Genomic DNA, 12,318 nt, shown 5'->3' with positions numbered 1-12,318 from the left:
AACAAAAAAGCAAGCTTGTTTCAAAGACTTGAATCGAAGTCTTAGATTCTGTTCACGTAATTCTTTTTCCATGTATGCCCATTTAGGCTTAAAAAAACACATGAGGGACTGGGCACTGGATATATATTGCCTTATCTGGCACTTGCCCATTCTTCTAACACTGCTTCCTCTTCTGTGTCCTCACAGACCACCCATTTAATGATCGATTGCATTCTTAGCCAGAATTTACCTTTTTTATTTTAAAATAAATATGTTCACCATTTCTAATCTAATGCACTTCCCAGCCTCACAGAATATGTCTGTGTCTGTATATTAAAATGTTCATAAGAGCAGGGCTCCTGGGTGGCTCAGTTGGTTAAGTGTCCGACTTCGGCTCAGGTCATAAACTCGTGGTTTGCGGGTTTGAGCCCCGCATCGGGGCTGACAGCTCTGAGCCTGGAGCCTGCTTCAGATGCTGTGTCTCTCTCCCTCTCTGCCCCACCCCCACTCACGCTCTGTCTCTCTCTGTCTCTCAAAAATGAATAAACATTTAAAAAAATTAAAATGTTCCTAAGAGCGATTATAATTGCAAGTATAATGTTTTCTGCCATGCCAGGTCAGTCTCCCTCCACCAGTGAATGTGCCCAAGGATGCAGGTGCTAACATTCTGTTGAGTCTTTAGTTTTGATTTAGTGGCCATCACTGTGCTGAGATCGCCATACTCACTTTCCTCTTTACTTCCCATAGTAGCCCCAAAAAGTAATTTATTGACAGATGAAGACGCTGGGGCTCCCTGAGTAGCCCTCCACCCAGATAGTTGATCGCAGAGCCAAAAGTTAACCTCCAGATTGAATATTGAGAACTACCGCCCCAGGAGAGAGCCTGGGGGAGGAGAAAACATGGGCCTTTGAACTACAGTCATGTCTAGATTTTTAGAGGTCTTTCCAAGATATGTCAGGGGTTTTCCTGGGCTTTCTTTTCAGATAAATGCTCCAGTGTTGACTCCTCTGTGTCTAAGCTGGCTCAAATGAAAGTATATTTATTTCCGTAGGAATGGTAGAACATGGGATGGGGGAGATTCTTTCTCTGCACAGCTGTCTCTAATCTCAGAAGGTCAAATCTCCAAAGCTGATAGACCATCATTCAAGTTGGTGGGTCCACCAGAAAGACCTAAGCTCTCTCGTGATCGCTGGGATTTGGTACCAGCACAAAGAACCTTTTAGAACCTTTTGCATAACAGAACCTTTCAGTGGGTTAAAAAGAGAAACTGAGCTTATATCCTCTTCTTGCTGCCATGGTTCAAGAGCAGAACTTTGAAGATTCCTTTCCTGAAACAGTCCTCATGGTGGTCCTTTAAGCAAAGCCATCCAGTTGGTGCTCAAAACAAACTCTGCAAATATCTTGCATCCTAGGTTGAGTATTAAAATATAAATTATTTGGAAACCACAACCAATTACAGATTCATAGCATCGTCTTGCGTGACGGGCAGATGATATTTGGTAACAGAATATATCCCTATTTCTGGAAATAAAAATCCTGTCAGGAATACTAATTTTTTTTTAAATGTTTATTCATTTTTGAGAGAGAGAGATGCATGAGCGGGGTAGGGGCAGAGGAAGGGAAGTATAGAGGATCCAAAATGGGTTCTGTGCTGACAACAGCAATCCTGATATGGGGCTTGAACTCACAAACCGTGAGATCATGACCTGAGCTGAAATTGGACACTCAACTGACTGAGCCACCCAGATGCCCCAGGAATACTAACTTTTTCACAAACTTTTTCTGTCCCAAAATGCCTGAGGGATAAGACACACTCCCTCAGTCACAGCAGCCATCTCTAGGCATGATTTAGGATTGAGTAAGGAATTTGGTGTCCTGTATAGGGGTTACAGGCTCTACAATATCACAATCTGTCAGAGAGAGAATGTACTTTACAAAGCCCCACAGGCGATTAGAACGTGCCCATTCATCTTGCCCAACACTTCTCTCCTCCTATCTTTGTATAAAGATATAAAGTGAAAATACTCTCCCCAAAACAACCAAACACCAAGAGGCTACTGAGGCGTCTATAACTTATAACAGATACTTAAAATAATCATTTACTCAGCTAAGCTATGTTTACTGGGAAGGGCCACAAAAAAAACCTAACATTAATCCATTAAAGAATATAATATGATACATCCTAGTACCTTTGGACGGTAATTATTATGGTCCTACACATGCTACCAAACTTGAAAATAAATTTACTATTTGCTTTTTAGTGATTGCAGCTTATATTTACAAAGCCAGATTAGCAGCCTTTACTAAGAATATATACATTCTCCAGGGAACCTGGGTGGCTCAGTCAGTTAAGCGTCTGACTTTGGCTCAGGTCATGATCTCATGGGGCTTGAGCCCCGTGTTGGGCTCTGTGATGACAGCTCAGGGCCTGGAGCCTGCTTCGATTCTGTGTCTCCCTCTCTCTTTGTGCCTTCCCCGCTTGTGCTCCTTCTCAAAAATAAATAATAAATGTTTAAAAATTTTTTGAAGAATATATACATTCTCCTTTTCACTAGTACTTTAAAGATTTTCCCTTACATGAATTCTCTATCATTTAACCAAATTTTCATGTAAAACTATTAGAGAAAAATGAAATATTTTACTCACACTATTTTCTTAAATAATCCCTAAACATAATAAACGTAAATGGCCTAGATTTTTTTTAGATGCTCTAGAATCTGAACATAAAATAAGCCATCTGTTGTTTAATGACTTTCATTTAAAGAACTTGCAAATAGGGGCACCTAGGTGGCTCAGTTGGTTAAGCATCCAACTCTTGATCTTGACTCAGGTCCTGATCTTACAGTTCGTGAGTTCCAGCCCCACATCAGGCTCTGTACTGACAGCACAGATCCTGCTTGGAATACTCTCTTCTTGTCTGTTCCTAGCCCACTCATTCTCTCTCTCTCTCTCTCTTTCTCTCTCTCTCTCTCTCTCTCTCTCTCTCAAAATAAATAAATGAACTTTTTTAAAAAAAGAACTTACAAATAGATTTATTCTGTTCCTACCCTCCCGTCATTCCCATTTGGAAAAATAAAAGCAAGGAAGCTTTTTTGAAATAAAATACTAATCTTTGTTGCATTCATTGCTGCTAAGAATACAACACATAGTCAGCAAAACTTCCTGGGATGTGAACAGGTGAATTTAAGTCAAGTAAGTAATCAAATTAGCAGAGTTTTCCCAAAGTGAAAGTATGACTTATACCTTTCATTTCTGAAGAGACTTACTTGCTGTTTTCATCTTAAGTCTTCAGCCATTACTAGAAGAGAAGTTAAAGGAATCTGCAGGAGAATTTCCATTCTAGGCCAAGCAGCACAGCTTTGGGCTTGCCTCATTGTCAGTGTGCTTGAAGTTGCACAACCAGGGGTTAAGCATGGGATCCACTCATGTGTTTGTCATTGTGAGGAAAACTGGTCCCATATGCCCACATGCATGCGCACACACCTCATTTCATGTCTGGACTTCAGAAATGTGCAACAGCACATAGTGATGTCAAGGAAATGGCAACCTGTTCCTGCTTAAACCCACTTACAAGAGAAAACTGCATTCAGATGACCTATTCAAAAGGTGCTTTAACTTTATTCCAAGTGGCCGGCAGGAGAGTTTGCTTGAAATGAGCTGATTTTTACCTTTTTAAAGAATTTGAATTATCAATATTTTTAATTATAAGATTCATTTTGATCAAGTGTCTAAATCAATCTCCAAGGAGTTTTTCTTGCTTTTTCCTAGGTTTACAAATATCATGTGTCCAGGGCGCCTGAGTGGCTCAGTCAGTTAAGCATCCGACTCTTGGTTTCAGCTCTGGTCATGTTCTCACAGCTCTTGAGTTCCAGCCCCACATCCGGCTCTGCAGCTGGCAGTACAGAGCCTGCTTGGGATTCTGTCTCTCCCTCTCTCTCTGCCCCCCCCCCCCCCGCTTGTGCTGTCTCTGTCTTCTCAAAATAAATAAGTAAACTTAAAAAAAAAAAGTTACCTTAAAAAAAATCATGTGTCCAATAGGGCAAAAGCATCAAGTTGAAATCACAGTTGACCTTCAGGCATGAGAACTGGGAGGGTGTTGGGAGCTAAGAATGCCATTCAGTAGAAAGAGAAAGGGATTCTGATGTAAGTGGTGGAAGTCATATAACAATTTGGGATATGGGTTCTTACACACACACACACACACACACACACACACACACCTGCTTCAGCAAAGCTGCCACAGGATTTCTCCTAGGGCATTTTCATTCCTATAGCCCTAACACTAGGCAAAGTTATGTGAACTGATCCATTTCATCTACTTTGAGCCAGTATATCTGATTCACACAGGTTCACAAGGTTTTGCCAACTTTCCATGGTATTAAAGAGTCTGTTGCCCTACAATGATTGAATATCTTAGTCCTCTGAACTCACCAGCATCTTGGAGGGCACTGAGAGCCTTTGCCTTCAGTCCACCCCAAACTACCCCAACCCTGCCATCAACAAACACGTGTTCTGTCAGTGTCCGCAGTGAATTATTGGGGAGAACTGGGGACACTCCATTGTTCAATGTCACCGTACAGCAATCCTAACTTGAGGTCCCCAGGCTGTCACCTTTTCCATGTTTACTTACGGCTCTATGACCACAAGAAGTATATAGTGCTAAAAAAAAGCCAGGCTGCATACACACTGAGACCGTTCTCACATCCCAAAAGGCCTGTGGCAGAGTCAACAACAGACCAAAAGATACGTAAGGGTAAAGCCGTTTTTCTTCCCCTGGTCCCCTTTCTGTTGATGAAATTGGAAGCACAGTTGCTGGTTCAGGGGGAAGAGGTGGCAATTATCCCATCCACCTGGGTCCTAAATCTGCTACCTCGGTGATGACCCCTTGATGACTCCATGGGCGCAATTTCCCATCTCTCAAATTTTGCCTCTTCCCGTAGACCTTGTGTGGATGAAGGCTGAACTCGGGAACCAGTTTCTGATTCCAAGAACGCAATGTTCTCTCTCACACTGTTTCCAAGACAAGGGAGCAATGCCAGTTTTGAATCTGAGCACACGGATCCAACAATCCTCTTGAAAAAAAGACAAAAATACCAATTTTCAGTCCAGCAAAAGACGCATGCCTTCAGTTCAAGTGATTGATGAAAATGCATTCCTGTTCGACACAGAACGAAAGAAACACATTTTTTTTTTAATTTTTTTTCAACGTTTATTTATTTTTGGGACAGAGAGAGACAGAGCATGAACGGGGGAGGGACAGAGAGAGAGGGAGACACAGAATCGGAAACAGGCTCCAGGCTCTGAGCCATCAGCCCAGAGCCCGACGCGGGGCTCGAACTCACGGACCGCGAGATCGTGACCTGGCTGAAGTCGGACGCTTAACTGACTGCGCCACCCAGGTGCCCCAGAAACACATTTTTAAAGATGAAGTACCCTGGAATCCCTGCTAGCAGCTTATCTTCAGCTACTCCTGTCACAAAACTGCCATTATAAAGCTAGTATTAATCAGTTAATTAATATATTACTGTTAATCACGTTCAGCATGTCTAAGAGGCTCTTCAAAGACACAACTTAACTATTCACGCGCCATCTCACTACTTTTCTCTGCTAAAATTAAATACCAAGAGGGCAATGGTAAAACTAAAGCATCCTAATTAGATGCCACAAAAGACCTGTGCCATTCGGCCAGAACTCATCCCAATTCTTTTCATACGTAAATACAATTTAATTTTGGGTGTCTGGTTTTAATTGTATTTTTCCCCTTAAAAAAATTTTAACTATGTAATATGACATTGACAAATAAAACATGTTTTCTCACCTCTAGACTGATCTGATAAAGGGGAGCAGAGGAGCATACACCTGGGTCTCAGGTGGGAGGAAGTGTGGCAAACACACTATGGGACAGCTAGGGTGGAATATCGCTGGCCATGAGACTTTAGACCAGTTACTAAATGTCTCTGTTATTTGGTTTCCTTGTCCAAAAGTGGAAAGAATAATAGTAGGATCTCTTTCATAGAATTTTTGTGAGGATTTAAGAAATTAATATGTGCCGGGAGCCTGCGTGGCTCATTTGGTTAAGCGTCGGACTTTGTCTCAGGTCATGACCTCACGGTCTGTGAGTTCGAGCCCCGCGTTGGGCTCTGCGCCGACAGCTCAGAGCCTGGAGCCTGCTTCGGATTCTCTGTCTCCCTCTCTCTGCCCCTCCCTCGCTCACGCTCTGTCTCTCTCGGTCTCTCAGAAATGGATAAACATTTTAAAAAATGTTAATAAAAAAAGAAATTAATATGTGCAAAGTTCTTAGAACAGGAAACACATAATGAGCACAGATTAAATATTAGTTGCTCTTATAACTTAATGGAATTTTCAGCCACTCGCTGGACTTTTTCTTTTGACTGCACCTCAAAATCGATTCATCTAGAGAGGTAGTGCCCTTCTCTTCAGAGCAGCTCCTCCTCCCAGCTTCCTTGGAAATAAAACCCCCAGGCAGTGGTGCCGCTATCTGATAACTACAGAAGTGCCACCAACATTTTTGATTCCTCCTGCTCCTGCTCTCTCCAGCCATCCACACTGTCACCTTGTCACTTCCCTCTCCATTCCAGCTGTGATATTGTGATCCAAGGTCTTTGTCCCTGGTTCCCTGGTTCCTGGCACAAAGCTCTTAAAACCCTTAGAATTACCTGAGGAATGGGGTAAGAGGAGCATCTTTTGTTATCCATACTTAGCCTCTTTCAGTCATACCGGAGGGAGTTTATGCTAATGAGCTGATTCTTGGAAGATGGGGGGCAGAGCGGGGGGGGGGGGGGGGGGGGGGGGGGGAGTGTTGCCAGATAAGTAATGCTTGTGAAAAGTGGGCTAGAACTTTAGTCCCACCGCCCCCAGCCTCTGGGGAGGGGGAAAGAACCGGGGATGGTGTTACTTATCAATGGTCAAGGACTTAGTCAACCATGTTTATTCAACAGAACCTCCATAAAAACCCAGACGAAGGAATTTAGAGAGCTTCCGAGTTGGTGTACGGACCCATGTGCTAGGAGGGTCGTGCATCCCCAGGACAGAAATTCCCACATTTGGGATGCCCTCCCCTCGCGTCCACATACATCATCCTACTCGGAATGGGCTGCTCACTTGCCCCTGTGCCATGTGGCAAGAAGCAGAGCCTCACTCACGGTTGCCCCAGTTGACGGGGGCCTGCATCCAGGAACAGCGAGGCCAGGACATCACTCGTCTCAGCCGTCAATGCTGCCCCTCCCTCCTGGGAAGGAGAAAATACAACACTGAGGATACACTTACACTAAAAAAATCACTTGTGGCTTACCTGAAATTCAAATTAAACTGGGTGTCCTCTTTTATTTTGTCGTTCTTACCGTTGCGTTTTTCCGTTTGCTAAATCTTGCCGTCCTACGTCACACACAACATGGAGGACATCAAGGGTCTTCCGTTTACAGTGGGAGCCAGCTTGTCCCAGCGAGCAGTGGAAACTGTTTTAAACTGATGTGCCCTGTGCATACTCCAACTAACCCAAGTAGCTGCTACTCACTTCCATCTACGATTGCCATAGATATGGTAGAAATGCTCAAAAAATTCCCAAATGTTTGAAAGGTTTCGATGTGAAAACTTTTGATATTTCAGTGTTAACAACGAATTTAATAATAAAGCATTGTACTGGCAACCCTGTGTAGATGGACAGAATAAAAAAAAAATTTTTTTTAAAAAGGTGTAATGGGGCGCCTGGGTGGCGCAGTTGGTTAAGCGTCCGACTTCAGCCAGGTCACGATCTCACGGTCCGGGAGTTCGAGCCCCGCGTCAGGCTCTGGGCTGATGGCTCAGGGCCTGGAGCCTGTTTCCGATTCTGTGTCTCCCTCTCTCTCTGCCCCTCCCCCGTTCATGCTCTGTCTCTCTCTGTCCCCAAAATAAATAAACGTTGAAAAAAAAATTAAAAAAAAAAAAAAAAAAAAAGGTGTAATGTCCACACCAGCTGGCCTGCAGGCCACCTCTGCCCTATAGCAATTCTAGAGGTCTTCAGTCAGGAAGAGGCATCCATTGCCCCAGCCAAGGTCCGCCATGACAGTGGTTCAGCTGCACGTCTGCTCTTGGCCCAGTGGACTCCTTTGGTACATCTGGTTTGAACTCTCTAAAAGAAGGGACTGGACTGGGTTGGCTAGTCACCCTGCAGCATATAGCACTCTACCTGGTCACTGGCCCGCCTAGAGAGGGGAACTCTCTAGTTTAACCAGCTGTACTCTGGGAGGACAATTACAAGGTCCAGACCCTTCACATTCCTCTTGCCCTGTGCACACCAGTCACACTTGCCTTCTTTCAGTTTCTCTGTCTTTCTGCTCTTGTCCTACCACAGAGCTCCCTTACACACCTTCTCTGTGGTCATGCCTCCTCGCCCTTCTCCCCAAATCAACGCTTTCACACACTTTAGATCTCTTCCTTGGGGAATCCTTCCCTGGCCTCTCTGAATAGGTCAAAGACCCCCCCCCCCCCCATACAACCCTATGCCACCCGGCCCTCGGTGAAGGTATTCAAAGCATTTATTTACTGGAAATGTGCAGACGTCAGCCCAAAGAACACAGAATGGACTCTGGAGCAAGAAACTGGAAGCTTCCTGCTGTGCCGGGAATTGACTGCTGAGTGCTAAGTCATGGTGGGGAGCCGTCCTGGAGGTGCTGGAGACAGATCTGAGGGGTCTAGGCCACAGGGGAGGGGCCACTAAAGGGGCTCAAGGCAGCAGCTATACTGCTGTTTTGATGATCTATTGTTGTGTAACAAACCTCCCCCAAACTTAATAACTCACCATAACCATTTATTCTTCTTTTGCAATGTGCGCTGGTTTCCTCTGGGTGGTTTTCCTGCTCCACGTGGTGTCCACTGGGAGAAGAATGCCCCGAGAGGACATGGCCTTCTTCAGTCACGTCTGATGTCTCAGCTGGGAAGGCTGAAGAGCTGGGACCCGGCTGAACATCCCTCTCTCCGTGTGGCCTCTCCCCGCTGCTGGCTTGGCTTCCTCACAGCACTGTGGTCTCGGGCTATTGGGCTCTGTCTGCGGCAGATGACTTGGAAAGGGAAGGCGCGGAAGGCCATCAGTTCTCTTAAGGCGTTGGCCCCAAACTGTCTCACACAGATCCCTTCACAGCGTTCTCGGGCTCAAAGCAAGTTCCAAGGCCAGCCCCATTCAAGGCAGGGACAAGGCTTCACCTTCTGACGGGTGAGAAGGTCTTTGCGTCAGCAGAGGGAAGGACAGGATGGGGGCCATCTGAGGAGAATGTCACGTGGACGCCTTCAAATACCTTCACACTGACCCAGCAGCGTATTTGCATAGTGGCTGAACATAGAGGTCAGGTCTGTGCCTTTTATTCAGGTGAGCGTGGCAAGTTTACGTTTGTTTGTGATTTATTCGATGCGAGTCTCCAAGATGGTCAAAACGGTGACTGTGTTTGCTCTGCCTTCAGGCGCAATGTCTGTCACACTGCAGAATTTGCTACGTGTCTGTTGAATGAACGAAATAATGAATGAATGAATGAATGAATGAGTATCCCCTTTAAGAAACAGCCACCACGATCATCACTGAACCGCTTCGGTGACCGAAACACTTCAACCTTTGCGTGGTGGAAATTTGATGAAGGTTTTTTAAGGGGGCTGGAAACAGAAAGTTCAGTGTCATAGTTCGCCCAGGCAGAAGAACTAGTTTTGCTTAAAGGCACTAAATGTGTCTTTTGGAACTGATACCAGGTGTCTGTGGGAGGCAGGAGGGAAAAAAACTGAAAGGAGAAAGAAAGATTTAATACAATAGGTTTCTCCCTCCCCTGTTTTACGGATGTTTCTTTGCACCAGGCAAAGATCCCCTACCGCTGATAAGGCCATCAATAAGGGGAGCCACCCACCACGAGGGTTTGATGAGCCACCTCCCAGGAAGGCTCTCCCTAGGCAAGAACGAATGCCTTCTTCCAGTTTCGAATGTGTAGCTTGAGGTAAAGGTTTTATTTGGGCAGCAGCCTGGAGTAAAGAAAAAAACAGGAGTCAGAAGAACTGGGTTCCCGGCCAGCTTGGCCACACTCTAAAGAAGAATCCTTCGCTGGCGGAGGGCTCAGCTACTCCAGATCTCAATCCCTCTTGACCAGTTTCATTAAGTCGCGCTGTGCCCCTGACAGGATGTGACAATCCCACCCTTCCAAACTCCTCGTCCCCATCAGTAACGTCCATCTGCCTGCTGGTCCAGCCGTGACCATCTGGAATGCATCAGTATTGGCCCCTGCACATCTGCTACATCTCCTTGCTCACCAGACATCGTAGCGCTTCCTCCGGGACCTCGTGCCTCCTGTCGCCATTCTGCTCCCAAGTCCGGGTCCTCCTGGAAACCGGCTTTGGTGTGGTTCCTCCGATCCAAACCAATCCTTGGTTCTAGACCGTCCTCAGTTCACCACTCCTGGTGATTTCTGACTCTCCTGACGTTATGCCAGCAGACCCTGGTGGTTGCCTACGTGGAAGGCAGAGGTAGACTTACCATTTACCACGAAGCCGTTGAAGCTTAAGCTCCCAGGTCACTCACTTGGCTGGGCTCCTTTCCAAAGCCAGGAAAAAGGAAGCTCTCGCCTTAAGGTTACCTGTGTGAGTAAGGTTGTTTACCACCATGAAGTATAACCACCTCCGTTTTCTACCCCAGTTTTCTTCACTCACATCTCCTCTCATGCTAAATGGTAGCAGAGTGCCAGTAGACGGTTTAGGGTGTACTGGTGGGTTAATTGGGTTGAGGATACACTTAGATTGTGTTTACTAGAACAGGTTGACGTGGCTCCCTTCAAGGTAAATGGTAAATGCCCAAGATAAATGGGCACTGGTTAAAAGAAAATAGTGAGGTTTGGGAACCATTTGGATTACACCCAGCATATATTTTTTAAAGCAGCAATATATTAAGAAGAAAAGATAGACTGAGGATAAAAGTAATGAAGAGCCTCTGGGGATTATTTGCTAATGTGATTAATAGTTCAAATCATGCGGGCGCACTGGAAACAATCTTACTTTCTTAATAATTTGGCACGAAAGACTAACAACAAATTTAGCACAAAACTCACAACACGCATTACAATGAGGACATTGAAAATGAACTCTTTTACGAGTAGCATGAATGGAAAGAGTGTTTGAGATTAGCCAACACACAAGACAACGTGAAATACCTGGAGATCTTACAATTCATTTATAAAAGAAACCGGGGGGGTGGTTTTGTCAAAGTTGGCAGTAACCTTACATCTTTACATAACATTACCAATAAGCAAGTTGTCAGGCTGAAAGAAACTTTTTTAAACTACTGATTAAAAAAAAACGTCTTGAGCCCCCATGTTGAGAAAAGACTGAATGGTCTTTCTATCGTTGCTAAAGAAAATTATACACAAATTCACTGTCCGGTGAGGAGGATTTCGAATAAAATGTTTCAGAGGGATGTGCCAGGCAGTTACTTAAAATGTTACCATTTTTTTAGTTTTTTATTTTTTACAGACAGAGTGCAAGTGGGAGAGAGGGGAAGAGAAAGAGAGAGAGAGAGAGAGAGAGAGAGAGAGAGAGAGAATCCCAAGTAGGCTCCACACTTAGCATGGAGCCACACAGGGCTCAACCCCACAACCCTGAGATCATGACCTGAGCCGAAATCAAGAGTCGAGATGTTCAACGAACTGAACCACCCAGGCACCCAAGAATGTTGTGAAGTTTATTTTTTATTCTTAATTTCGTTTTCAGAATTGTGTATGCCTTTTCTCAAAGAGAGATTTCAAAGTGTATAATCATCAAGCCACACAACATCTGATCTACCTTGCCAATAGCCAATTCTCCTTCCTCTTTAAAGGGAACACAAATTTTGCTCAGGGACAGGCACTGGATCCTAACTCTGGTCCTTCCAGGCACTGATGGGTACAACTGCATTAACTACATAACACAAAGAGGGCAGTTACTGGCTTGTTTATTTAATAAAGATAGTCTTCCACAAGTCTAACTCCAGCCCCACTGGCCAAACTGGCCATGTTTTTTATTTCACCAAACCAACAGTGCCTTTGAAAACACTAGAGCTGTGTTATTCCATCTGACAGCCACCAGCCACATGTAGGGCTTTAAATTTTAAATTATGTTTACTTATAATTAAATACAATTTAAAAATCAGTTCCTTGGTTGCACTAGCCACATTTTAAGGGCTCAATAGCCACATGAACCAGTGGCTACCATAATTCTACAACACAAATATAGAATAGTCTCATCATCAGAAACTTCTATTGAACAGTCTTATTCTAGAAAACCTAGAGTAGGACACCATCTAGGATGTGTTCTTCTTCTTCTTTTTTTTTAATGTTTATT

At 44.5% G+C, this 12,318-nt stretch overlaps 1 long non-coding RNA gene across 4 annotated transcripts; it reads right to left on the bottom strand.

Annotated features, from left to right (window-relative positions):
- Positions 1 to 3,939: 3,939 nt before the first annotated feature.
- Positions 3,940 to 10,697, bottom strand: LOC123592596. 4 transcript variants are annotated; one of them, XR_006709860.1, is made up of 4 exons: positions 10,261 to 10,697; positions 9,864 to 9,975; positions 8,777 to 9,740; positions 3,940 to 5,134 (listed from the first exon to the last, which is right to left on the bottom strand). It is a non-coding gene; the product is annotated as an uncharacterized LOC123592596 (long non-coding RNA). The 4 variants fall into 4 exon arrangements; XR_006709858.1 differs by having other exon boundaries at positions 10,484 to 10,697; XR_006709857.1 differs by having other exon boundaries at positions 9,864 to 10,697.
- Positions 10,698 to 12,318: the final 1,621 nt, after the last annotated feature.

This window comes from Leopardus geoffroyi, chromosome D4 (genome assembly GCF_018350155.1).
Source record: "Leopardus geoffroyi isolate Oge1 chromosome D4, O.geoffroyi_Oge1_pat1.0, whole genome shotgun sequence".
In the NCBI taxonomy this organism is placed as follows: domain Eukaryota; kingdom Metazoa; phylum Chordata; class Mammalia; order Carnivora; family Felidae; genus Leopardus; species Leopardus geoffroyi.
Note: the sequence above shows the minus strand (reverse complement) of the source record. Positions and strands in the feature narration are given on the sequence as shown.